Here is a 27,199-nt window from a genome sequence, read left to right as displayed (position 1 = left end):
GTTATTACGTATTTTCCACAGATTGCATAAATCTAAGTTTAGTTTGGATGTCATTCTAGCTGACTCTTTTTCAGCCATGCAGTGGAATTTGAATGTGGGTTATTATAGTGGGTCCCTTTTTCCTTTACTGACAATTTTCCCAGCGGTGTAATCAGTCTGTGATAAGTTTTGATTCTGCGTTAACTCTTGTGAGATTGTTTTTATGGATTCATAAGGAATCAGACCTTTGGAACCTGCGTTAGCAGAACAGAAAAACTTTTCCTCTTGTCCTCTGGATGCAGAAACGTCGTGTCACCTAGAAAAAGTGACACAGTAATCACAAGCTGAATGTGAATTTGCAGAAGAGGGCTGTTGTATGGTCCTTAGCTTAGAACTGCATGATGCTTCTTTAGAAGGGAGACCCTGAGGAGGCGTTCAAAATGGAGTACTTGATATGCTTCATGTAAAAACCAATGCCTTAGTGGAAATCATGTGTTGCATTTTAATATTTCTGGTTTTGCTAAGGGAGAGGAGAAAAAAATAATCCAGGTTGCTATTTCTAAATGAGTTCTAGCAGTGACCCATACAGTCCACCTTCTTCTTTTACACAGGCACACAAGGGATCTCTCACAGTAAAGAGTGCTAAGTTTGCATGCTTAAATTTAAAATCCTGCTTAAATAGAGTTTAACTAAGACCTTAACTCTCTTGACATTAGACCTAATAATTATTAGGCAAAGCAAGTACTGTCTTTTATTAAACTAATGGGTAGAGTTGGAAGGAAAAAAAAGACAAGCTCCTGGGTGTAAAAGAATTTGTCTTTTTTTTTTTCCCCCCCAACATCTCTTAGCGAGAGGTGGGGAGAATGAAGTATTTTCTCTTTCCATTCAGTGCTTTTCTTGCCCATGTCCTTGATTGACCATAACTCTGTTATATACTACATTATGAACTATTGCTGTTCTGTGGTTGTGTGATTAAAAATGAGAGAGGTCCTATTGGGGGAAGCTGCAGTCTGACTGGGACTAGACTCCATGGTGAGGTGCAGTAAGCAAAGGAGCAGCATCAGGAAGAGACAGTGAAAAAAGCATGTTTACAAAGGTCAGTTCTCCATGTGGTTTTGGTTTTGAAGACCAAGTACGTAATGCAGTAAGCTTCAGAAGCTATCAGCAGCTTCTCCTAGCTGACAATTCAGGTACTGGGGATAAAAGAAGTGATTTTGAAGGAACTGATGAAACTTGTGAGGTTACATGTTAACATCCAGTAGATGTGAGCTCCCAATTGCCAAGCTGGCCTCTGTGTTCTTTCATTTTTTGAGGCCTGTGGCAGATGTAGGAAAACATGAGGAATTCTGACCTGTGAATTAGGTTGGGATCTTTAATTAGGCAGGGAACACTTAGGAAAAAAATTGGCGTGAATGGGGATTTTTGAGCAATGAGCTGATTCGAGAGGTTCAGGTTTGATATCCTGCCAACTAAAGTTTTGCATTAATACTCAGGCCTCTCTTGCTGCGTGAAGTAGGATGGAATCTGTTTGGGTTTGCCCAGTTTAGCAACATTTTAACTGGTACAAAGCACATATAAACTGTCTGCAGGCTGCTCAGTGTCCCTGACTCATGCTGGATACAAGCAGCAGTTAAAGTTACAGCATCCCATTCTCCAGCTATGCCTGGTCTAACAGGGCAATATCTGCTTGAGACTAAGAATGGTGTGGGTCTTCCTGGCCAGTTGGAAGAAAGCTTTAGCACGCAAGCCTGGATGTGGAAACAGTCTCGTCTGCAAGAGTAACTCATTTCCATTGTTCTGAGACCTCATTTTCTATAATGATGTGGAAACACTGCTAATGAATTTCAATTCATGTTCATCAGATCTCTTGGATTTGATCAAATATAGGCAGGTCTAGTATAAGACTCAGTAAAAGGGGATTTAGTTTCTCAATAGCAGGAGTTATGTTCTCTCTATTGCCCTGTATTATCCAGCATCAGAACTAAGCTTGGTAGAGCCTGTTGCAAAGGTGGAATGTGCTTAGCTTAAAAACTAGGTCATGGTCTGAGTAGGCAGCGATTAATATCAGGGTTCAGACCATGTGTAACCCATTTCTGTGAAATATTTATATTCTCAAGAAGGATTTTATCATGGGAGGATTTCCCAGCAGGTTAGGCATATACCTATGTAGCCTTCATTTTTCATGCTGTGATTTAACTGGGTCTATTCAAGAAATGAGTAATTGCTACATCATTGTGATTTTTTGCTTTATCTTAGAACTGCAAGTTTACCTGTTGCCTACAGGGTTCTAATATGAACCTGGTGAACCACGAACGAAATGCTGTTTTGGAATGTAGCTGAAATTAAATCTTGATGTGGATCCTTTGCATGATTTCTAGAATAATGTTCTGCAGGGTATCCCATAACACTGCTGTGATTCTAACACTTGCCTGTAAGAATGTTTCCAATGGCATCCCTAACAGCGACTGGGAATCACTGTATGTTTTCATCTGAGGTGTGTACTGACAAAACTTTTAGAAGAGTGTTTTGAGAATGTGATCATTTTCTATCACTTCTATTTTCTTGGAGTGTTTGCTGCTAACTGTGATCATAAACATAATAATAAGAAAGCAAGAGGATGAAAACTGAGACACAGGCAAGATCCACGTACTCTACCTGGTGCTAGTATTGCCTCGCTATGAGAATCATTGTTCTCATCAGCCACAGAAAATGTAGTTTAGTTTTGTCTTCTCAAGCTTATCTACTTTACGCAAGCAGCTCTAAGACACCAGGCTGAGTCATGCCTGGTATGCCTGGTAGATGAGTCTACTTCATGCAGTCATTTAAATTACAGTGCTTATCCCTTTCATAGCATAACGAGTTGTTTTTTCATCTTTGAAGTGCTTTCAGACTGTTTGCTCTTAGTTCACCTAACACCTGAGAGACAGTGACTGAGAAACGGAGGTTAAGGGGCTTGCTTCAGGCACAGAAACAGTTGGTGTCTGGGCTAAATTCAGGTTTCTGTACACTTGATTCCCATTCCAGAATTAGGAGCCTCCATTTAAAAGCCAACTAAAGCTTATATCTCCTTTTTGTTTCTTTACTTTTTTAAAGGGTAAAAACTATTTTGTTGCTCCACTGCAGCAACGCTAATGCAAGTTTTAATGTGGTAGCTGTAAGAAGGTATTTGTTACAGGCGACAGCTTAGAGTTTCTCATAATGACAGCTCCACACAAATAATAATCCAGTAGTTCTGTGTTAGGGTTGTCTGATGGCAACAAAATTCTGAGAATCAAAGGTATGGATGTAATTAGGAATCTTGCTAATGATTCTGTGCGTTTTTGTTTTTTCCTTCTCAATGAAATGAGATTCATACAGATTAATTACTACCTGCTATAAATAAACCCTGAGAATGGCAATCTGCATCGCAGTGGCAGAGGGTAGCTGTCATTTAATATATCACAGCTTTCCATGCACCTGTTCACCCGGTACTGTTCCTATGGCAACTACACTTTATAAGGGAAGCTCTGCATAATTAGCATGGATCGAGGTCTATATCAATCAGAATAATTTGGAAGAGTATGGAGAGCCCAAAGGAGAAGGCAATGCTACTTGTCTCAGTAGGGAAGGTATCAGACCTCTGCTGCGTGCTACATAGTGAGGCAGTTACTAGGAGAATTCAGCAGAATTAGCAAATCTGAGGAAGCCAAATTATACAAAACAAGAAACTTTATCTTTTTTATTTTTTTGGTTATGAAACCATGTTAGAATGAGCTTTGAAAAGTGAACAAAGACAGAAAACCAAACTAAAACAAAAACCATGCTTGCATAGGAGGCTTTGTTGCAACTTAGGACATTTCACAGAGTGCACAAGTGTTGTCAGCCTGGGGACCAGGCGGTGATGGCCAGCACTGCTTGTAATGTCCAGCTATGCCTTTTACCTTATTGATCTTTGTTTTTTGTCAAGACCTGCCAGACGCATTTCAAAGTGACAGATGCAGATGTGTGACCCGTGTTGCCTCACAATGCAGCACATTAAATGTAGAACAACAGCTTTAACTTCAGTTTTATTTTTTTTTCTTGGCTGCTGGTGTCAGAAATGTCACTTAAAAAAAAACAAAGCTCAATGATTTTATAAAATGCCTATAAAAAGAATAGTGCTGAAACTGGGAGAGCTTTGTGTCTGGTTGTGTGTGTGTGCACAGAACACTGTCTTGGCTTCAAGTCTCATCTGGAAGTGACTCAGTTTTCAGTAGAGGAGCTGTATCAGGCTCTGCAGCTGTATGTGAAGTATATGACTTTTAATTCACTGGGGATCCAGTTTGAACGCAAGTGTTGATAGAGCAGAATCATACTTGTGTTGTAATAAGACTTCGTAATATGAGTCATCAAAGTATCTCAAAAGAAAAAGGGAATGAGAACTTGAAAATATGTGCTCTTCAGCATTAGTAATGCTGGAAAATAATTTGAAATACAATGGGTGTTAGAGGTCATGCAACAATGTGACAGTGTAGTATGTGTACCATCTTGGCTTTTGAAGATGCAGTTACTGAAATCGGTCTAAATTTGCAGAATTTGTAGATCTTGTATGATAAACAAGGTAGAATCCTTGGGTGATACTGATTTGTGTTACTTCATCATTGCTGAGTTCTGCATTAGGTGACAGGCTGTAGGAAACTCCTTTGCTACATCTGAGTAAAAAGTCTAGGAGAGAAGGTGCTTTTTTTGCTTCTACTGGTTCTGGATTGGGTACTTGGTGGAGAGGCCTCCACTAATGCTATATGTGATTTTTTTATATTTTATTTTATTTTATTTTATTTTATATTATTTTATTTTATTTTATTTTATTTTATTTTATTTTTCCCAATGGGGATGATGGTGGGAGGATTCTTGACTAAAAAAACTGGCATTGCATGCCTCTGTAACAGAATACAGAAAAGATACCCCTCTTAGGTTCTGTGGAGGACAGGGCAGGGACTTGAGTCCTTGATGTCTTGAGGGTTCCTTCCTGCATGGTATCACAGCTTCAAGAGGCAGAGCTTTGGGTGCCTTCCATTTAAGCAGGTGTCTGCAACGCTCATTTTGGAGAATTAGTTTTGAATCTCCCTAAAGAGAGACAATGGAAAGAAGAGCTGGGGTGCAGCCTTAGCTGCGCTCATTCCAGCCTGGCTTTGCACCATTACCATTGTGGCCTTCCTGGGCAGGCTCTGAAGAATAATTTCAGATATGACAATTTCCAGTCAAATAAGAAAATGAATAAGGAGCTTAATTTCTTCCAGGAAAGGGCTGCAATTGAGTGAAGTTTTCTGAGTTGCAACTTTCCAGGGAGATAACTAATAACTACATTCCCCAGAAAAATCTTGCTTTTAGGAGCAAATCTAGCTTCAAGTCTCTATTCTAAGTTAAGGATTTTAGCTCTGAGAGTAATGATGCAATGTAAGTACTTTCATAAATTCAGTTCATTTAAAAAATATATATATTCTGTGGCCCCAAAGTGCTGGATCTCATAAGCTACCCATTTGAAATTGTTAGATAAGTGAGTTTTTTTATTGTTTTTCAGTAGGAAAACATAACCTCAAGATAAGGATTGTTTGGTGCAATCTATTCAGTTTTGGAGATGTGTTCTCTTTGGAGTTCTGCCTCATTTTACTTTTGTGTAAAGGAGAACTCAGTCCTTAGCTCCAGTGGTTCAAATCTTTTCATATTTCTAATCACGTTGAAGAAAAGGGGAAAAAACTTGGCCAGAAAAGCTTAAGTAATATGCGGTCCTAAGTTTTGGAAGGTAATCTTTGTACTCCATTAAGGTTTAAGGGTGGCACAGACAGTGGTTAAAAGAAATTTCCTAACCTATGTCAAATTATTCTGTGATCTACAAAAACAGCAGACTGGACTTTTCTCAGCATGTCTGCTTCTGTTTTTTTCCAGTGTTCATTTTTTGGTTATAAAATGCTATCCTTTTTGACATCTACTAAAAAATGCATTTAAAATCTTCCTTAAATATATGACCATCCATTTATCTGTGCATCGTAGATCTATCTGAAGTAAGAAGATGAGTAAAATGTCTCCTGATGCAATGCTTTAAACAACTAGACTGAAGCAAAGATTATTTCTAAACAGATAATTTACTGTTTATTAAAGGGACTAGATTGGGATAGCAAGAAAAGGTCCTCTAGATCTGAATGTATTAATAAGGAAAAAGCCCACTGTCTTGTCAACTTCTGTGTCTACACCACCAGGGATACTTCATTGACAATTACTGAGAGATAGTTACTCATGGAGATTAAATATAAGTTTACTTCCCTCTTCCCCTGCCCCATCCCTCCTGAGCTTAGTGGTATTAGAATGGACCACTGTCATCCAAAAACTTGAGCGAAACCACTGAATCATTCTATATGTGCATTCAGAAACCCCTTTAACTACAACAGGCTTTAATCACTATCTATAAAAGAAATTGAGATGAAATGGAAGTCTGGTACGTGTGTTATCAGTTCCCAAAGCTAGCCAATACACTTGGCATAAAAATAAGTTCATATTCCAGGCTTACTTTCAATGTATCTTGCTGAAAATGAAGAGACTGTACAAAACCACTCCACCTTTGAGCTTACAGCTGATTTATATAAGGTAGCAAAATGGGATCAAATGTGTCCTGATGTGTCTTCTAGATTGTGGTTCTTGTAGATTCATAAAACACTAGTAAATTCAGCAAATTTCACCCTCATGACGAATAGTTTCTTCAGTGAACAATGTTTAATAGACTCCAGGTGATGAGACAGGCAGAACTGCAGGAAAGATCTTTGAAGGTCTGAGGATTAGCAAAATGCATTTGGAGTTTGGGTTTTCCTTGTAAAATGTATGGTCTAGTTTGTACCTCAAAGACCCAGACTAACTAGTTTCTTCTGTAAGCATGGACCTTTGCTTTGTTTTTCTTTGGTTTCCACACTTTGAATCTGTGTAAATCTGTGTGCCACGCTGAAGAACAGCTGTTGTGAGTTTGCCTATATTTCTCTCCTTCCCCCCCCCTTATTTTTCTGCCTAATTTTTACTGAATCTGTCTTCTCTTGCAGCTTACTTTAGCTCATTCAGGGCTAGAGATCTGGAATGGGAATAGGAAAAGCAGTCAGTCAGATCTGTAAGCCTTACTTCTTTGGCAAAAGCATTGGCACTAACTCTAGTTCTTCATCACTTTTATTACATCATTATGCTGGCTTACTACACTGACTTTTCAGTGTAAAATTGGCACAGTGTGGGCTTTTGGAAGGTGGGGTTTAATGCAGGTACAAAGCCATGTAAAGCACTTGCTGGGGTTGCACACTGGAGGAAAGAGTAAGTAGGAAAAGAGGCAGATCCCTGTAGCGCCCACATGCTTTTATCTCAAACAGTGGATCTGTTTGTTTCCACTGGCATATGGAGGTGCTTTGGAGAGCAAAAGGATCCAGAATTTTGCCATCTGAGTGAGACTAGGAGTGAAATGTCATGTACCCTTATAGGACTCAATTAAAACATTTTGAAATGCTTGCATTGGGCATGCATACAAACACATTCAGAAGAAAGGCAAGGCTCGATTAATGATGGTGCATCAAAAGTTCAGCATCCTAAACCTTCCCTTTTAAACTCAGGGAGTCTTTAGAGATCTTGTCAACGCTGTTTATGTTGCTTAACAGTGTCTTCTGCCATTGACAAAGCAGCACTTCACTTCTGTAGTTAATGTGGCAGATTCTCTCTGTCCCTATTCGGATGCTGATGGAAGTTATTTACAGCCTCAGCAGAAAGATCACACAGCGCTGTGATAACTGGCCCCTATCGACACTGCCAGGTTTCCAGGTCTGTAAGACAAATGTTGCTGCTGGCTCTCAGCACCCTGTGTGCCTTGCATTCTGATGCAGATTTTTATTACCTGGCAGGTGGCTTAGGAGAAAAAAGAGCTGAGATCAATAACTGCAAACGATCAAGTCATGTCAGAGAGGGGTCAGCAGCCAGCACTAGTGGAAGCTGCCCCTTGACACGGCTCTTGTGGAGGAGGAAAGGGCCTTGATTTCTGAAAAGCACTGTGCTGTGTTAAGAGTGCCTAATTATAGCTGTTGCTACGGCCGGCTAAAATAACAGAGGGCTTTGAACAGGACTGGTGAATAACTGCACTTAGCTCTGATTGTTGGCTGTGTTGCTGCTGTCTCTCAGGTCTATGCTGGGTGTTCCTGGTCTGGAGACCCAAATGCACAGTGCTGTGGGCCTGGGAGAAGACCCAAAGGCCTTGGGCAGCCCCACACCAACTGTGGCCATTTTGTGCCTGGGGTGGGCTTATCTCACCTGCTCTTAAACACCACCAGTGTCACCTTCCTTTAGCACACTCCTGTGTGGCAAAACCAAAACCAGCAATTTTTGCTCTGGTTGCCAAAGCAGAACTATGAGAGGCAAGGGCCTTGTCAGAGTTTCAGACAGAACTCCAGCAGATATAGCAACCTCTTCATTTCATCTTGGTTCGTATCTCCTTGGAATTAGATGAGCAGCAGATTCTGCAGTTTTCTTCCAGCGCAATCCAGGAAGATGTCTGTAAGCAATTTCTGCATTAAAGTCCCTATTTATATCCGTAATTAAAGAAGTAAGTATCGTAGTTATCTTTCTAATTTCATAATTACCTCTTTGAAATAATAGCCCTGTTCCAGGTGTTTTCAAAAATAAAACAGCCAGGGAAATTAATTTCAATTAGAATGGAAAAATACAAACTGAAGTGGAGTGTTTTTTTGTTTTTAAAGATAACAGAAAAAACAACAATAAAACACAACTGCAAAGAACAAAAAAAGCCCAACGTGCACTTCCTGGAGGGTACTTCATTTAGATAATTAAATCCGTACAGTGTGAATGAACCATTGGCAGCAGTGCCCTTTGTCAAATGACATTTAGAATGCATTAATCTGCTCAATTCTGAGGCTTCCCAGCAGCTTAAAACACATCTGGAGGCAGAAAAAATCAGCGATTTCTTAATGAGAGTGAATAGTCTTTTGGTATGTAATACAGATGCTCTAGGCTTTCTCACTTGGAAGATTTAGTAATGTTGAGAAACTCAAGCTGTATTTGTGTGAATTCAGAAGCAATCACAAGCTCATAAGCTTGTTTATGCGTATGTTTAAGTGTTTATGTTGGGGTTCAAAATAAAGACTTTTTTTTCCATCCCAAAGAAAATGAGAGAACCCATGAAGGAGAACACTCTTATCTCAACCATTTCTTTTCCTCCTTTCTCCCTAATCTTTCTTCCAGCACCTTTTGCATTGTCTGTTACCACTACAAATCCTAATTTCTTCCTGTGACAGGGTTGTAGGGGAAACTGTTTGATGTGGGATATGTGGAAAGGAGCTCTTAAGAGAGCTGCCAAAGCTGACAGATTTTGGGAGAAAGTCATGCTTGTTAAAGCTCAAAGTCTAAAGTTGAATTCTGTTAGCAGCACCTGTTCTCTTCCCTTCTCTGGCTCTTGGCAACCCTTCAAAGTGGTCACTAGAACAGAGCTCGTCAAAACAGATAAGGCCTGAAAGCAAATTATTAAGGTCACAACTCTCTTCTGGAGTCTTTCAAAGTGTGTTTGTTGCCCTTGTGATGTTGTTGCTCCTATCGGGAATGACATCAGTGAAGTACAGTAGAACCTACCTTCCTGCAGGTCCCCTTGTGAGCCATTAAAATTTGAGACTTTGAAAACTTATTCTGAGTTTTTAATTCATCTGTGCAGGCCTTTGGGGACGAAGCTTCAGGTTTCAGTAAGTGTTTGATACAAGAGAAGGCCTCAAAGTCTGGACCTTTGGATTTGTGTGACATCTGAAAGTGGCCTGGACATCTCTGAAGAGTGTGTTCTCGGGTTGGCTCCCTGAACTTCTCGGAAAAGATCTAACATTGTTCTTAACAACTACGAAGAAGTGCTGTGGCAGATGGTGAAAATGAACAGGAGGGTTCATTTTACCTCTTTAGAGGTAAATTACAGTACTGGGAATACTTGGTGTCTAAAAGTATGTGCTTTGAGGCTTAGAGGGAACTTAATGATATCTGTGTTATGCTAGCCGTGTACTGTTTCCATTTCGAAGTAAGATCTGGCACGTGCCAACCTTTCCCATCACACACATCACCCGAACTAAATGATTGTTTTCAATTGCATTAATTTTTCTGAATAAAATGTTAGTCCTTTAAGTAATAATGTGGTACAACAAATTGGGTGGGAAGGTTCTATGTGGGCACTGAATAGGAATGGAATGAAAGATGACCAGGATTCATTCATAGAAAAGGTGCATTTCAAATTGAGGGTGGGACCGCAGATCAAAAGAAGAGAAACGGAGTGCTTATGATCTCTGAAATTAGTGCTTTAAAAAATAAATAGGGGGAAAAATAATTTTTGAACATTGCAAGATGTAAGGGAATTTACATTGGACGTTTTCGGTAAATGTTCTTTTTGTTAGTAACTAAGGCTTTTGCAGCTTGAAGACTTGATCCCTTGCAGCCTATCATTTTATCTCTCCTTGATCCTGCAGTGAAATCATAATACTTCATTTTTTTGAGCGATATTATGATCATTTCCATGGCAACAGACTGATGTCCAAAGTACGGGATCATGACTTCAGTGTAGGATCAAGGAAGGGGAGATAAAGTCCTTATTAAAATACGCACTTTGTCAGTAAGAAACGAAACTCATGAAAAATCAATTAATTTTATTATGTGTTTCCTTCTCCAACTGAACATAAGTACAATAAAAAGTACCTTTTTATTTTTTTTAAAGAGGCTGTTTATTTTTGCTTGTTAATGCTGATCAATAAAACTTTGGCTTTAAAGAAAACATGAACAAAGGAATTCAAGCTATCATATATCGTATACATATATAAAACCTTACATAAAATCCTGATAATATACATATATATTTAAAAAACAGAGTGTTTTCTCACAATCTTTAGTAGGTCTACTGTTATGAAAGTAGACCTTCTCCCAAAAAGATTACTTTTGTGCACTTATATGCCAATTAGGAAGCTCCTGATCATCCCAGCTGTAGTTGTATTCCATTAGGCTCTCTTGGTCATGATATTTCTCTCTTAAGACATTTGTTCTGCCTCCAGTTACCCACATTAGGGAAAAAGAAATACTGGCCTCAGTGACCTATGCTGCAAACCCTGATATGTGTTTGGCAGAGGTGACTGCCTTCTGACCTACCAGATATTTTGGAGGGCATCATGAAAGCCAATGTTAAAAGATGCTATTGGCAGTCCAGAGGCATCAGAATTTTGCCAGATAAAAATGGTCAGTGTTACATTTGTTTTGTGCACTCTCTTTCCCTAGAACTGGCTTGGAGAGGTCACTGCATGAAGACTTTCTTGATGTTTCTAAGTAGGAGCAAGAAGGAAGCAAGGGATGTCCTGTTTTAGTAGTCCCATACTGAAAAATACACAGTGAGCTCTGTGGAATCGTGCCTCATGCAGTGGTTATTAGCAGAGGTTTCATACTCAGTCTGAAGTGGTTGTCAGTCCTGTCTACTCCCTCTCAGACCTTTTCTCTAACCAGTTGTCCTCCAGTGAGGCAGTACCAGGCTATCTGTATGTCTGTGATGTGTGGAAGGGCTGAACGTGTGGTTGCCAGCCTGTAGTGGAGAAGAGGGATGGTAAGGCAAGGATGGATGAGGCTGGACCATGAATCCCAGCCTATCCCATGCTGTTGGCTTCTAAGAAGCCACTATGAGTCAGTCTGTGGTACTCTAATATACTTGCCTTTTGTCACTGGATGAAGATGTTGAATTATCTGCTATCACCCCATGGGCCTAGTTCTCCTCTGTCTTATACCAGGTGTGTCAGAAGTATTCCTCCTGAGACCAATATTTTGGTGTAAATTAGAGGAGAATAAAACCCTCACTGCAGTGGATAAAAAAACAGACATAGATTTCACGATCTCTCCTCCCATCAGTGTGTGCCTGATTTATGCACAAAACTCCTATTAGCATTGGTGGGAGAAGAGATAACTTACATTGCTAAACAGGTTGTTTTTTTTTTTTTCCTCAGCTACCTGAAGCTACTCAGCATAAGCCTGTTGTGAAAGTGATTGGAGATTTAGGAGAAGGAATGCCAGAGAGAAATAAGAAAAACAAAACTAATTCTAAACCAAGCAACTGTAAGAACTGTGGGCTTTTTCTTGTGATTTTCCTTGAAACCTAGAGTTTTTAAGCAACTAAATAACTATTCTTAATGGTTTTGAAGTCTTGGAGCGGCTCTGTGGGTGGGGATTTGCAGAGCCCCTGATGAAGGTGGATGTGAAAGGACAAGGAAAGCTCTTAGGTGAGAAAGCAGGAGTAATTTCTCTGCTCATTTCCCTTATCCCAATGTTCCTTGTGACAGCAGAACTCCGTAGAAATGCAGCTCTAGCCCTTACTATTTTGCAAATCAGGTTTTGCTCCCTTTTCCTTTTAATAAAACTTCTGATCTCATTGCCAGCCTCAGAGCTGTAACATTTAAGATTAGTTTTCCCTCTCTCCCTCCTTCTCTGCAGTGTCTTCTGAATTTCTGTGACTCTTCTTGAATTTCTGGTCTCTAACAGAAAACTTGTTGTCTTGCCCTTATATACAGCCACCAACTTACTCACTGAAATTTTGGGTAGAACCTACCCATTTTGCTGTTTTCCAAGTGCTGGCATTGCAGTAAACTCTTGAAGGCAAGAGTTAACCTTTTTAAAGCAGAAGCATACAGGACCCACATAGACTCTATAGTCTCACTATATTCTCACACTTACCATTTCCTTTATTGATTTGCCTGTCTAAATGAGTACTTCTAAACTCTGTGGGAGTTTTCCAATTAGATAAAAGGCAATTCATGTCACCCTGCTGCAGCTCTAACAGCCATAACCAAGAGCGTGCGTTGAGGACTCTCAGCAGAACAACCTGGTTTAATCAAGGTGGCCCCCTTCGGTGCTGCCTCATCTGTAGGACATCTCTCAACATGCTTTCTTTACTGGAACTTTAGAGGAATGGGCTGCAGCTACACTAACAGCTAGATGGCTAGCAGAGAAGATGTGTGAGCTTCCCTCTCTTCACCTGTTTGGGGAAAGTGCTGCTTCTTTCAGAACACAGGTGTGATGCACGCAGAGCTTGGCAACTGTCATCAGCTGGAGCTGCCTGTAGCATCACCCTTTTCAAATGAGAACAAAATGTCTGAGAATGGCACTGCTGCTCATGTGAATGGTGTGGCTTCTGTGAGAGCTGAAACTGATAAACTTGCTAACAGAGCCAAGGTAGCGTTTTCTGAGTCTTATGCGTTTGCTGGAGAGTAATGGACTCTGTGTTTTGTGAGAGAAACTCATTTTCTTGTATGCCTGGAGAGTGCTTATGTACACTATCCTGAGAAGCAACCGATGGACAACCTCTGGGCATGGCTGAAGAAACCACAATGGGAAGTGGGGGTTTCAAATTGAAACTCCATTGAACATTTAATGCTCTGCATCCTATCCTGGCTTTGGCCCTCTAAGTTTCTCCCTGCTGCTGCCTTCCACCCTCCTCTGCTGTATGCCCTTCCTAGCTGACCTGTCTACCTTCAGAAGGATCTCCATGCTTTTTGGTTTACTCTCCTGCATCAGGTTTCCGGTGCCTCTCCTTGGTTACTCCAGTGAAACAGCCCACACAACTACCCATCTTATTGAGGCTGCGAGCAGTCTCCGGGCTCTGCATGGCTTTTAAAGGCAAGGAAGTCCCTCACATCACAAGGATAATGGTCCAGCAGCCTCCTGTTAGCACAACAGATCCCCAGCAGGTCCTTCTTGACCTTGGGCCAATAGTAGGATTTAGCTGCTGCTGAGAGGAGGCTGGGGAAGGCTCAGGAGGGAAATGTCCCTCTCATCCAAGAGGAACAATTCTTGGGCCTGAGGGGGCTGAAGCAGAATTTAGAGTAGCACAGCCTGGTCCCACTAGGTGGGAACCCATCATGAGGATAAAGGGATGGGGAAGAGATGGGCATTTGTGGCCTCAAATATTTGTTATTAGGAGAGAAATGTGTCCGAGTATACAGAACTTCATTTGCTTTGCTTCCTACCTGCAGTCCTCTTGGAAGACACCTTTGCTCAGAATTGTTGAGTGGCACTGGGCTGAAGCAAGGGAGATGGGTTTCTCTCTGTGTACTCCTTGGTCTCATTTACTCTTTGGTGTATAGTGAGGGCTGCTCATAGCTCTTTCCGCCCACAGAAAGAGCTTGTAGCTTTGACTGTAGAAGACAGATGTAGATGTGACCTATCTAGATTCTGAGCACGACTGAAATTTCTTTACATGTGTAAGATCTCCACAAAATACTTCTCAGTATCAGATGCTCTTTCTCAAGGAACTGGGCCATCTAAGAGCTCCTTGAGACTCTGGAGCAGTGCTGCTATGTGCCCCAAACTGTGATCAGAGTCCTGTGGAATATTGGGTGGCTGAGGAGTATTTTTCAGTTGCAACTTCCCACACTGTCACTAAAGTTACAATGAGGACTATGTTAATTATTACCAATGCATTTTGTCATTGTCAGAGTTAATGCTGAATATTATTCTTTCTTTTTTTTTTTTTTCTTTTTTTTTCTTTTTTTTTTCTTTTTTTCCCAGCAGGGAGAAGTGAAAATCCTGTTATTTTATTTTTTATCTAATATGATTGTGATATTAGTAATGCACTTTTTTTTTGAGTAATACAACTCTTTGTTCAGCCTTAGCAGTGTATTTGGAGTAGTGGTCTTCTCTTGCTGCCTTGTGTGTCTGCTGGGATGAATGCTGCAGTAACTCTGTAATCTGTAGCCCCTTCTCGAAGTGTACCAGCTGCCCTAACATTCTCATTCTGCTGCCCTTTGTTGTGTGGCTACATAAATCTTTCCATCAAGCACGGTGCCCCTTAGCTGAGAACACCTCAATCCGCTGAGGCATTAGACTTTTCTGAGGAAACAGTATGGCTGAAAAATCTTGCTTATTGGCAGCGTTGGAGAATGTTGCCAATAGGAAAACCCGTGATTTGTCCCTCCTGCCCGCACTACTGCAGTAACCCCATGGCTGACCTGCAGCCTTGCATTGTCAGTATGTTAATGCCACCTGGCTGCTGTAAAGCAGAATGGGAGACGGCTCTGCTCTGCTTGTCTCTCTTCTGGAGTGTTGCTGGCTGTGCTGATTTCTGTCTTCTCTACTCTGCCTACGCATCCACTAAACTTGTAAGAACTCAGTTATGTTAGAGGCTATACCCTCCCCTTTCAAATTCGGGTGAAGTTAGCTACTGAACTCAAATGATAGGGGAGGACTTGCAGTTTGCACATTTGCTGGACAGACAGCATGAATATATCAGCACACTACTATTAGAAAACTAGGCTAGAAATAAATAGTAAAATTCCTGTGAATTTATGATGTGGTTCTCTGTATCTTAAACATCCTCATGATACTTGACTCACTTAAACAAATCATTATAAAAACATTCAGTGGGGGAAGTTAGGAAAAATCCCCTAACGATCATGGCAAATGCTGCTTTTCAGCTCTCACTGGAGCACATACCAAGACGCAGAAACCCAGCGTCCAGTGCTGTGATGACTAAGATGCTGCTTCTTTCTCACACTGAGAGACCGAGGGCAATGTGAAAAGGAATAAGAAAAGTAAAAGTGTAGTGGAGATGAAAATTATTTGATGGCAATTAACATGTTTTTCCTACACAAGACTAAGAAAGTTCTTCTTCCTTTTTAATGTTTAGAATGCCCCTAGCTGTAAATCTTACAAGTGTATGGGAGGACTTTATTAATTTTGAGAATTCTTTAACCTTGCTTTACCATCATCTGGGAGGCACAGCTTTACTCAGGAGTATGTAATTGCTGAACAAATGCTGCATCCGAGGGTAAGATGAATAGAATTAAGGTTGCCATGGGTACTTCACTTTTGAATTTCTTTACTTTGGAATTTAAAGTCTAAACATAAAAAATCCCAACAATTTTTAGCGCTGAATACACGTGTAAATTAATGTCTTAGCTCATGGCTGCAGTGTAGCCATTACTGTCTAATGTATAATTCTCTGTATACAGACAGCTTTGTTTTCACTTGTTCTCTAAGTTTTTAATTGCCTGATGTTTTGCAGTACAACATAAAGCACAGGTGTTCAGAAACAATGTAGAAATGAAGGGAAAAAATTAAAAAAAGAGAAGCAGGTTATCTTTTGACTAAGAAATTACCTCTGGTGTTTGGCAGAGCGAAAGGGAAGATAAATGATGATCAGCGTTCGGCTGGGGGTTTTATGGGTACTGGTGCGGGCTATAAAAAAACAATCAGAAGGAGTCTGTGAATAAAGGCATGTAAATGTCATTGATTGGGGGAATATCAAATTGCAGAGCATCTCTTCTCTTATATGCAGACCTGGGAGCCTGTCTCTGAGAGGGGGGTTATCTGATTCCAGCCTGAAGGTTTCATTGTGAAGGGAGGTTGTGATGAGGAGGGGCTTGGCCTCTTCTCCCAGGCAACAAACAGGACCCAAGGAAATGGCCATAAGTTGTACCAGAGGAGGTTTAGACTGGACATAAGACGGAACTTTTTATCTGAAACAGTGGTCAGGCACTGGAATGGCTGCTCAGGGAGGTGATGGAGTCGCCGTCCCTGGCAGTGTTCAAGAGGCGTCTGGATGAGGAGCTATGAGATATGGTTTAGTAGCTTGTGGTAGCAATGGTAATGGGAGGACAGTTGGACTAGATGATCTTGTAGGTCCTTCCCAACATTGTGATTCTATGATCAGAAAGTTGTATTACATTGTTTCTGATGTTCATGCTGGCACCTCATGGATAATGCAGTAGGTGCTGCCTTGAGGTGAGGGGCACTGAAACGATCCCAGGAGGGCCAGACTCACCTCACTGCTGCTGATCTGCCTGGGACCTCACATGTTTGAATGGGGCTGTTAAGTTCATTTTCTGCAGTGTGTTTCTGAAACCTGACAGAAAGACCACAAGACCCTTTCAGGCCTGAGTTACAGGGACAGTGCTCTCATCTGCCACTGAATTAGGCACAAGGGAGGATCCCAATATGTTCTGACCCAAGCTACACCTGGTTGAAGTACTCTTAATGAAGTTCGTGTAGGGTGGGAATTTCAAGAGAGTACTGAGCAAGCAAGCAGAGAAGTGATGGTTATGTAGGGGCGTCTGCTGGCAGGGCTAAATTCCTGCCCATTTCCAGAGATGCATTGATAGGCAACTCTACCTCTTTGAGTCTTGTGAGATATTCTGGGAAATGTCTTTTTAATGGTAATAGCCACAAGTTATAAGGTGTGCCTTGAGACAGGATGGCTTTTATATATTCTTACCCACATTACAAATTGTGGTACGTACTTGTGGTATGAGCTGGTGTGTGTGTTAGTCTTGATAGAGTTTAGTCATTATTTCAGCGTCAGTGCTTTTTAATCATGCTTCCCCTGTCAAACATAGCAAATATTTCCATTCTTCACTCGGGTAGTTTTTTCTTTTTCCCTGTAGCCCTTCCAAACGAGACAAAGCAATAGCATTATTTTAGTTCATCTGTATGTTTGTGCATCTCTGCTCTTAGCAAAGAGCATGCTAAAATCGATGTCCATTGAGGAACTGTTGCTATTGCCCTTGCTGCCTGATACTCCACAGTAACTGTAAACTGAAGTCCACTGGAGAGTTTGGGGTTAGAAGAACGCTTAATATCAGAAGGGAACCCATATGGTAAATTGTCTTAAGACTAGTTGCTGGAGGATTTGTAGTTTCTAGCCAAAGCAAAGCAATAGTGGATATTTTGAAGAGAAAGAGCCCAAATTTCACTAAGATCAACAATGCTCAGGCTGGGATCTAGAGAGAGTAACTGTGGAGTTCTTCTGATTTGTTCCCTGACGTGTGTTCTAATCTGGGACAACTCATTTACTGAACCTCTAGCTTTGGGTTTTCCTGGCTGTAAAATGAAGATGTGAAGGTTCACAATGATTAAGATGAGAAATGTTATGCAAGTGCTGGAGGAGAAGGGAATGAGATGCTCCTTCTCAACACCAGTCCTTAGAGGAATGTCATTGTGGCATTGTCTGAAATATCTTCGTCTTCACTGTTTTACTCTTCTTGCACTTTCTCCTTTGGGTTAACCTTTTTATTAAGTCTCCAAACTGGCTCAAATTCTCTGTAGACTTAAAGTGAAATGCTAGTAGAGGGGTTTGGTTCTTTAATTCCATGGGGAATGAAACAGAGAGGAAGAGGCCTTAGGAGAGGGCCTAATCTGCAGTGTCAGAAAGGGCTAGAGAAGAAAGAGGAGTTCCAGAGAAAGCTGATGAATTGTGTATATGTGAGAACAGAATGTAAGATATATTTCATGGAACAGTTCTTGACAGAGGCGAGGTGGAAAAGCAGTCCATTGTGCACCTGATTACCTTGATGTATTCTGTGGCAGGCTGTTGTTGGATGGCTTTCTGGCTGGATGGCTTTCTGGATTCTTGTCCTGGGGTGCTGCAATATAGCCATTCCTCTTCAGCCCCCAATCTCTTACTGTTATTTTAATATTTCTTTTAGATGTCTCTCATCTCCCATGAGTAACTAACCACAGGCTATCCTGAGCTCTTCTCTATCTGAGATTTAATATCTTTGATATTAGAGATTCTTTCCATTACAACTCTGTAGTGTTTTTTCTTTCTGTTTATTGACATACGTGCACTAAATAAAACAATGTTAAGCCCTGTTTTGTAAAAGTTCTTTGGAGCATTATTCCATATATTGGAATTTATAGTTCCCTATATAGATTGCCTTGAAACCTCAACAATAGATTTGAAGAACTTTCTGCACACAGTTTTACTATTAGTCTGGAAGCTATTTTATGTATATATTCTTTGTGCATGGGCTCCCTCTGGAGCTTTCTCTTATTAAAAAAAGAAAGAAAACCCTTTAAAACATATTTAGAGGGAGATTTTAATAAAAAGCATCAGAAGTGCTGCTATGTCATTGCAGGGTTCAGTAGAGCACTGTTTGATATCAGTGTTAGGTACATGAACAGAGTCTTACTGTATTATGCCATCTGAGGAGAGGGGCCCTTATAATTAACATCTAGTTGGTCTTGGAGAGAGCCTTGTGTGAAAACAATGCCTCACAGTGTAAGAGTAATTAATTACAGTACTCTGAAGATGCAAAGTGCCATGTAAATCCCAGACATTCATCATAGCGTTTAGACTCTAATGGCTAATAACAGATTTGATTTCGCTTTCAATGAATCATCATAATCAAAGAAAATTTTGCTTCTCTGAATATTTTCACTATTTTCCAGATGTGTTTTATTAGAGTGTGAGCACAGAGGGAGGAGAAACATTTTAATTTACTGAAATCAAACTCTGCCAGTATTGGTGCAGACACTTCCAGTGCTTTCCCCTTGGAAATTCTGGGAAATTTTTGGAAAGAATTTTATGTGTGAAACCTATTCGGTGATGCTGAAGCGTTTACCAGCATCTAGTGGCTGGCAACCCTGCCTGCAGTGGGGCGTTGGAAGTTGGTGATCCTTGATGTCCCTTCTAACACAAGGCATTTAATGATTCTGTGCTTTCATAGTTTTCCTTATCGAGGACAAAGTAAGCAGTAACATCTACATTGGTTTTCTCTGAAGGGAAGATAGTAAAAGTCGTATTTCCTTGAATTATGTTACTACTTTTTGAAGAGCTTATAGATAGTGTTATTCTGAGGAGCATTTTCTCTTTATTTTAATAAAATTGGATATAATTGTTCTGTGACCAGCTACATGTACTTTTTAAAAGATGCAGTCTGATTGACAACAGTAACAAAAAGACGTTATGTACTTGGATTTTTATCCTGTGATCTGCTTCCCAAGAGTCTTAAACTGAGCAGGGTTGTAGTTTGCTCATGTCTCAGTGCACTGTGACAGGTGTATCAGAAATTCTGTCACCCTTCTGGCCATTACTGTTTTTATCAGAGATTTTAGTACCTTATCAGATTTGAAGGAATTTCTACCGCATAGCGGCGCGACTGGGTTTCTGTTTCTTTTTTGAAGCTATTTCAGTGTTTTCTTGGTTTGTCTTCCTTGTGTTTAACATGAATGGAGTCTTGTACAATTAGCTTACAGACAGTGATGTGATAGAGATATTTCTTGCATGGTTGTAATGAATTTATGACTCTTCTTATAAAGGCATTCTGATAACAAACAATCTTTTTCCTGTGGAACACAGGGAAGGAGGCCAGGATGTTCAGCTTCAACAAAGATTCCCCAGTCATTGTTATATATATATATTTTTACTCTATGGTGAACCAACTTTTATTTGCTAGTATTAGAAGCTCTTTTGCACTCCAACTTTTGGCAAGAATGACCCAGTGAGCACAAACACTGTTGCTGGGTACGTAGAATCTCTCAGTTTTGGCTGGTGCTCCAGACCCCTTCACATCTGGTCAATTTTTCTCTTGAAGTACATTGGTCTGATTAATTGTCTGGGGTGAGAATATCACAGGTGTCCATACTGTTCAGAGTTTCTTCTAAACGTGGAGGTCTACACAAAGTGCATGCTCCCTTACGCTGGTATTAATCATCCTTGCCTATGCATCTTATTTTTGCAGCATTCCTTCCTGTAATGGGAGGTTGTTAGTGGTTTTGCTGGTCTTGCTGCTTATTTTTATTTATTAGCCAATGCAGGACTAATAGTATATCGGTTTTAAAAAATAATAGAGCCATTATCTTTGAGACCACTATAAGTTGAGTTACTTCTTCCATTAATAATTCACATTTTTAGTCCATTTGCAAATTAAACATCACATTTTCATTTTTAACATCTACTGCTCTTTGGAAAAATTTAATTTCCTATCATTGTCTCATAATTAAGCTCACTGTGCATACTGTGTAACTTAAAGGACTCTAATAAGTAGGACATAGAACCAACTGTTTCAAATCTCTGCCCTTTAGAGTAGACACATTGAACATAAAAGTGGTTAAAAAAATGAAAAAGCAAGGGAAGCAGCAAAATCCAATGGGATTTTGTTGTTTCACTGAGCCATGTGCCTGGTACTGTGACTGTGGTCCTACTGAAAAAATGTTTCTTGACACTGTGGTAAAATGGGAGTTACCTTTCAGGCTGAAAACTTTTAATGAAGTTCTGTTGCAGTTTGGTTTGGCACACAGCACACGCAGGTGTTTTTGCTCCATTTTCTGTCTTCTGGATCCAGCCACTCTTTTCATGTAGCGAGAAACAACAGCAAGGGCTTCAGCCTGGCAGGGACTGCATGGGACTGATGCTTTGCAGATGGAAAGCAAAGTGCCTTACCCAGGCAAACACAGAGGCACGGCAAAAGTAGGACTGCAGGGAGGTGAAAGAACCAGCTATGGGTCCAACAACATTAGTAAGTTAATTTTCTGGACATCTGTTCAGATCCCATGAATTGTAAAAGGATACATTTTCCCCTGGTGATAGGACCCCACAGTTTGCTCCCTGAGATTTCCGCCTCTCTTTGCAGAGTGAATCTCAGGTGTTTTATGAGCAAATGAAAACCAAGATTTGCCTTGGTCCTGTGCTGTTAACAAGGCTGATTTTCCTCTGTCTGCTTGAGCTGCTGCTGATGCTGCACAAAGCCCAGCTGGTTTTGCAGGAATGGAAATGATATTCCATGAATGATATGAAAGGCATAGAAAGGCAAGAAAGAGGGAAAGTAATCGTGTGGGCTCAGCTGTTTACTATTTTCAGCGTACAGGAGACTTTTTCTGGTCTTCCTAAGTGAACCTGGTGAACTGAATGTATAATGTTAGCTCAGACCATGGTTCCTCAGTTTTCTGTGGTTTGCTAAGTAAGGACAGTGATTACAATTCTTCTTTTTCCTGTAGAAGATCACTGAAAACTAAATGAAAACCGTGCGCTTGTGCTGCACTTGCTGCTATGTCTTTTTCTTCCTCTCTCCCTCCTAACTACCTCCTGACCCAATTAACTGATGGAGAGGTAGAATAATAAAAAAGAATGAGTTCACATTAGTTTCTTGAGCAGAGGTGTCTCATTGAAGAAGATGGGTCTTGTGCGTGCTCCCACAAAGCGAAAATCCTTGGAAAATGCACACAGAGTGCAGAGCTGTGCTTTGGATCAAAACTTTGTAGAAACTAAGCTTCTTAGTTTTGGCTGCTGATGGCTCTGTTAGCTTGTCATTTTAAATGCATCAAGTTCCTCTTTGTGATGGCTGAATGAGTGTTATTCCATTCATTTGCTTTATGTGAGGACATTTTCCATACAGTTGATGCATGAATGGGTTTATGGTCCAATTTAAGATGAGTCTGGGGTTCTTCTGGAATGCTCTGCTCTACCTGTAAGGCTGGTGATTCATAAGGCAGGAGGGGTTTAACATCACAGACAAACACTGATTTATAAGAATATAAAGTGTTAAAACATTCTTTTTCCTCTTATAATTGTCAGTCCTAAGTCTCTTGTGGGGAAGACATATTTCACATTAAAAAAAAAGTAAATGCCACAGTTATACTGAAGACAAGAAGGATTCTTCCCCTCCCCACCCCAGTTTGATTAACCACAGCATTGTTTTTACTCTTGAACATTACTTGTTTCCTCTTCTATCTTGTACCAATAATATCCAGAGAGTGCTTGTACAAGCTTAGAGATTTTATTCCTTAATTTATACTCCAGGGGGTACATCTCCCAGAATCTTTCTAAGGAAAGGCCAGGGAAATGAAAATTGTTGGAGTTCTTATAGCCGCACCACTGAAGTATTTTAACCTTTTTATTGCTGTGTGGGTACATGCCTACAAATATTACCACTGACCTAAGTTTGTTCCGGGTTATAAAACTGCCTCCTGTTGATAAATGGGACTTGTCTTTCCAGAGACCAGGAGGCCAAGTATTTTAGGCCTCACATGATTATGATTTCCTCTTTTATTTCTGCTTATATGAGCTTAATCCAATACCCAGTTGAGGAGATAAGTCTTCCTGTTGACGCATGCAGCAATTGAAGGAAAAGATACAACAAAGCTGTTTGAAAGTTTCTGGTAGTTTATTTTTGTCAAAACAGAAGTGATTTGGTGGTTTCTTTACAGCTCTTCTCTCTGGCTGTAAATATGCCTGGAGAGGGAGCCTCAGTTCTAAACCAGGAAGAGCAGCCCCGAACCACTTACCCCATGCTGCTGATGAGTGTCTGAAGTGTACAGGACCCTTTTGTATTCTCTTTTTGCTACCACGTATAAGAAAGACCTTTTATTTTCATTCTTATACAAAGTGACATTAAGTTAGGTCTGCTTTCCCAACAATCCCACTGATGCATATCTTGGACTTTCTCCTTTGGGCTGCTTCTACAGCATGGTGTGATTGCAGTGGTACAGGGGTCATCCTAGGTGGCTGAACTTCCCTTCGTGCAGAGGGCCATCACTGAGCCCAGAGGAAACGTAACTTCCACAGGAGTCCTAGTCTGAAAGTGAGCAAGGACTTTAAAGTGGCCTTTAGGGGCGAATTTATGTCAGCCTCTGCACTCTAACTTGTGTTAAGCATGCCTTCTGTCATGGAAAAATCCAGGCTTGATTATTTTCATGGATGTATTTCTCAAGCGTATTTAACTCTATTCCTTTCCTCCTTCAGGACTCCAAATAATGTCTTGTGTAATTGCCATTGCGAGCAAATTTTTGGAAAGAATATTGCATTTGAGCTGTCAGCAATGCAATAATATAATAAGCAAATACAAGGTATGGAATAGGGTTGCATTCACAATATCTAAGTGCGTGTATACATAAATGTGAAAACTTGTATGCGTCATATATGTGGAGTGTACATAGGTATAAGTATCTATGTATGTACATGTAAGGAGATTCTTTTACTGCAAGTGGTATTGGTCAGCTGAAATCTGTGAAATAATAAAGTAATCCACATATTGCATGTTGAGAATGAAAGGGAGAAATGTGCATGAGAATACATTGAAAGATCATGTAGCTGTACAGTTAAAGTAAATGTCTCAAAGTTTCAAGAGAAAGTAGGAAAAATACTCTTTACAGCTGTGCACTTTGCAGTTGCTGATCTATGCAAACTGATAAGACTGATAAGCATTTTGGAAAACAGACCAATAGGAAGGGGAAGCTTGTAAAGTCACCTCCCCACACAAAGCAAACAAACAAAAGAAGATAATTCTAGGATGCAGAAATGGGAAGTAATTGCTTTGCTGAGTACCTGAGATACTGCCAAACTGTTCACCTGGTGTGGTTTACTCAGTTTTGGATATCACGCTAAAGAAAGATGTGAACAAACTATAGAGAGCTCACAGAAGAGAATAATCAAAGTGGGAAAGACACACCTGAATGAAGCAATTTCTCAGCATAGAGGGAAGGTGACAGGGTGGGATGTGGTAATGTTTTTCAAATATCCAAGGTGGCTATGTGAGGAAGGAAATAATCTATTTTCGGTATCCAGAGAGTTGTTTGCTAATATGAGTACCGTCATCAGATGCAGAATTGAACTAGGATTTCTTATTTATTTTGTGAATCAACATATGCATGGTCATGTATGCAGCCATTGCTGAATTTGATGGATTTTGTTGGCTCTGCACTACATGCATATGTTGCAGATATCAAAAAGAAAAGTGTATTTTACCAGAATCTATTTCCTTACATTTTCTTGGTGGCTTTTTCTTGTCTTGCTCCCACTCTTGATGCAAGTTCATAATAAAATTAGGCCAACTTGATTCGTTTTTACGCTTGTGGCCTTTTCTTTCTGTAAAGCTGAACTAGATCCACAAAGAGACATCACAGAATTTGGCATCTTTATCCCATCATGTGCTAGGCTGCCTAACTCTAGGTGCAGCATTTGGGAGCTGAGCAGAGGGGCAGGATCACCACCTTTCACTTGCTGGCAGCACTTGCCCTCATGTAGCCCAGGACACCATTCACCTTAGTGGCCAGGGCTCCCTGCTGGTTCTGCCTAGTGTCCAGCAGAACTCTGACTTACTGTCCAGATGGTTGGCACCATCTATGAAAGAGCCTGGTGATTTTTCTCCTCAGTTGCAGAAATTTGCTCTTCCCTTCACTGAGACCCACGGGGATCCTGCCTGAAATGTAACAGTGGCACAGCAGCAGGAAAAAGGGGAGAAAGCATTTGGGGTAGGGAGGCAATGACCACTATGCTGTTGGCAGCACCAACACGATTCTGCATCTCTGTTTCTGCTTGATTTCCATGGTGGAAGTGGACAGCAATGACAGGAGTCCATGGGAGCTGATTTGTGTCCCAGCTGCCACACAGCCCCAGTCTTGCCAGCTCCACCACTGTTGTATTGCTGCTGCTGGTGGGGTGGAGTCTTCCTTGGTGATGGCAGATCCTAGTAGTTACTGGCCTTCCTGTGGGAGGCTCACTGGGTCCCCCCCAGATGGGCTGATGCCACAGGGCCCTGCCGTAGGCTCTGCCAGTTCCTCACCAGATGATGCATGATCCACAATGAAGGTGGAATAGATGCAGCTCTTCTGCCATGGTTGGCACCTCATCCCTGTTGAAGCTGGTTGGGCTGCTGAACTGGGCAGAAAGTATATTACAGGTGTGCTTGCTACGGTGTTTCACTTCATTGAATAATACGAGATTAATTCTCATTTTTCCTGTGTTCCCTTGAACAGCCACAGGAGCCTCGTGCTATTTGGAGTTTTTTTAAAAGCAAATTGAGGTATCACATATGAAGCTGTTCTCCATTTTAAAAAAATCGGGGGATTCAAGTAAAAAAAGATCATGATGTAACTTAAATGTTTCAAAAATCAAGGGTATCACTCAAGGCTATGTGCTGCTATTGGATTGGAGTTTGATTCTTTAGTGTTCCATGTGTTTTCCTTCCTCTGATGAGTTCCTGCATTACTCACAGTGGGATGGTTTGGGACGGGGTCTGATTTTGTGATGTCATCACGCAGTGTCATCACATGCAATCATAATCGGTCCATCTTCTGCTTATTAGGGTCTTTGTCTCTTTTATTAGTAATATCAGGAGTGCTGATTTACGGTCCTAAATTTCAAAGATGAAATTTAACACCCTCTATCTATAAGGACAGAAATATGGAGAAAGCAGCATGGGCAGCATGGGTAGGAACAGCAACGCCAGCAGTCTTGTCAAAAACACAGAGACTTTTTGTTCTAAGTTTTAAGGGATGTTTATTAGGTATTATAAGCAGCAGGCCGAGAGGCAGATGTTGGGCTCCCGGCCTGCCGGAGCCGTGCTGTGACGGCATTGCGGTGCCGGCCTAGTGCCGCCGCCGGGGCCGCCTCTTGCAGGGCGGCGCAGAGTCCTGGGGGCTGCTGCGGGCCTTCCTCTTCGGGGGGCGCCGGGGCCCCCCAGACGAGCGGTCGCTGCCCTGGGAAGAGGGACCCGCTGTGGCCGCCTGCCCTGGCTCCGTGCTGGGCCCTGCGGTGCTGGTGGAGCGGCCTGGGCCCGAGGCAGGAGGCTCCTGATGGGAGGTGCTGGTGATGGTGCTGGCTGCAGGACTGTCCTCCCTCCCTCCAGCAGCACGGGTGTCCTGGTGGTCCAGCTGGTGGCGGATGGTGGGGCCGTACAGGGCTGCAGCGATGCCGATGAGCCTTCTGACGAAGGGCACCACGTCACCACTGGTGGTCATCTGCAGCGCCTGCACCAAGGCCTCCTGGTCCAGCCCGTGCTGGCACAGGAAGTTCACGGTGGTGCACTGTGCCACGTAGACTTCCCACCAGTCGTCGCTGGACACCTCATGGATCTCTCCCTGCAGCCATCGGAGCAGGGGTCCGAGGTCTTCCGGATGTTGCTGGAAGAAGGCAGCCCAGACCTCGGCTGGGAAGTTGTGCTCAGCTGGGATGAGCACCGGCTCTGCAGGCCCCTGCTCGTCCTGCAGGCCGTCACCTGAGTGCGCTGCGGGCTGCGGGACAGCACACTCCAGGTAATCCTCGTCCGACCTCACCGAGTATCGGATGGTGGCGACTTTGTGCCCGCATACGGCACAACTCGGTTTCTTCTGTGCCCACCAGACGGCACAGCCGTAGCACAGCTGGTGCTGGCAGGGGGTCACGTAAGCCACATCCTCCCGTACTTGCCCACAGATGGGGCAGGTCCAGTCGGATGTTGCATCCATGGCCCGGGCTGTTCGGTGGGCTGGGGAGAGCTGAGGTCGGGAAGCTGCTCCCCTCACAGGTGCTGCAGCAGGCAGAAAGACGGTGTCACCAACTGCAAAAGACAGAGAGAGGCCACGGTCACTCACTGTCCCAGTCTCTCATCAGCAAACCCTCCCGGTCCCTGTTCCCCTCCTGCCACTGCGGGGGCCATGTCCCCACGGGCATAGGCCGGCCTGGGGAGGGGCCCTCAAGAAGCAC

The 27,199-nt window shown here is 41.8% G+C and overlaps 1 long non-coding RNA gene across 2 annotated transcripts in view; it reads left to right on the top strand.

Moving 5' to 3' along the window:
* Positions 1–27,199, top strand: part of LOC146752545 (uncharacterized) — an 81,467-nt gene that overhangs the window by 23,691 nt on the left and 30,577 nt on the right. The window contains exon 4 of one of the 2 annotated variants that reach the window (XR_014940556.1): positions 9,674–14,803. The exons of the other annotated variant lie outside the window; for it this stretch is intronic. This is a non-coding gene — a long non-coding RNA (uncharacterized LOC146752545). Of the gene's footprint in view, positions 1–9,673; positions 14,804–27,199 lie in introns of those variants that run through there. 2 annotated transcript variants of the gene reach the window in all.

This window comes from Coturnix japonica, unplaced genomic scaffold (assembly GCF_054131305.1).
Source record: "Coturnix japonica strain WE unplaced genomic scaffold, WE-NBRP24 Scf044, whole genome shotgun sequence".
In the NCBI taxonomy this organism is placed as follows: domain Eukaryota; kingdom Metazoa; phylum Chordata; class Aves; order Galliformes; family Phasianidae; genus Coturnix; species Coturnix japonica.
Note: the sequence above shows the minus strand (reverse complement) of the source record. Positions and strands in the feature narration are given on the sequence as shown.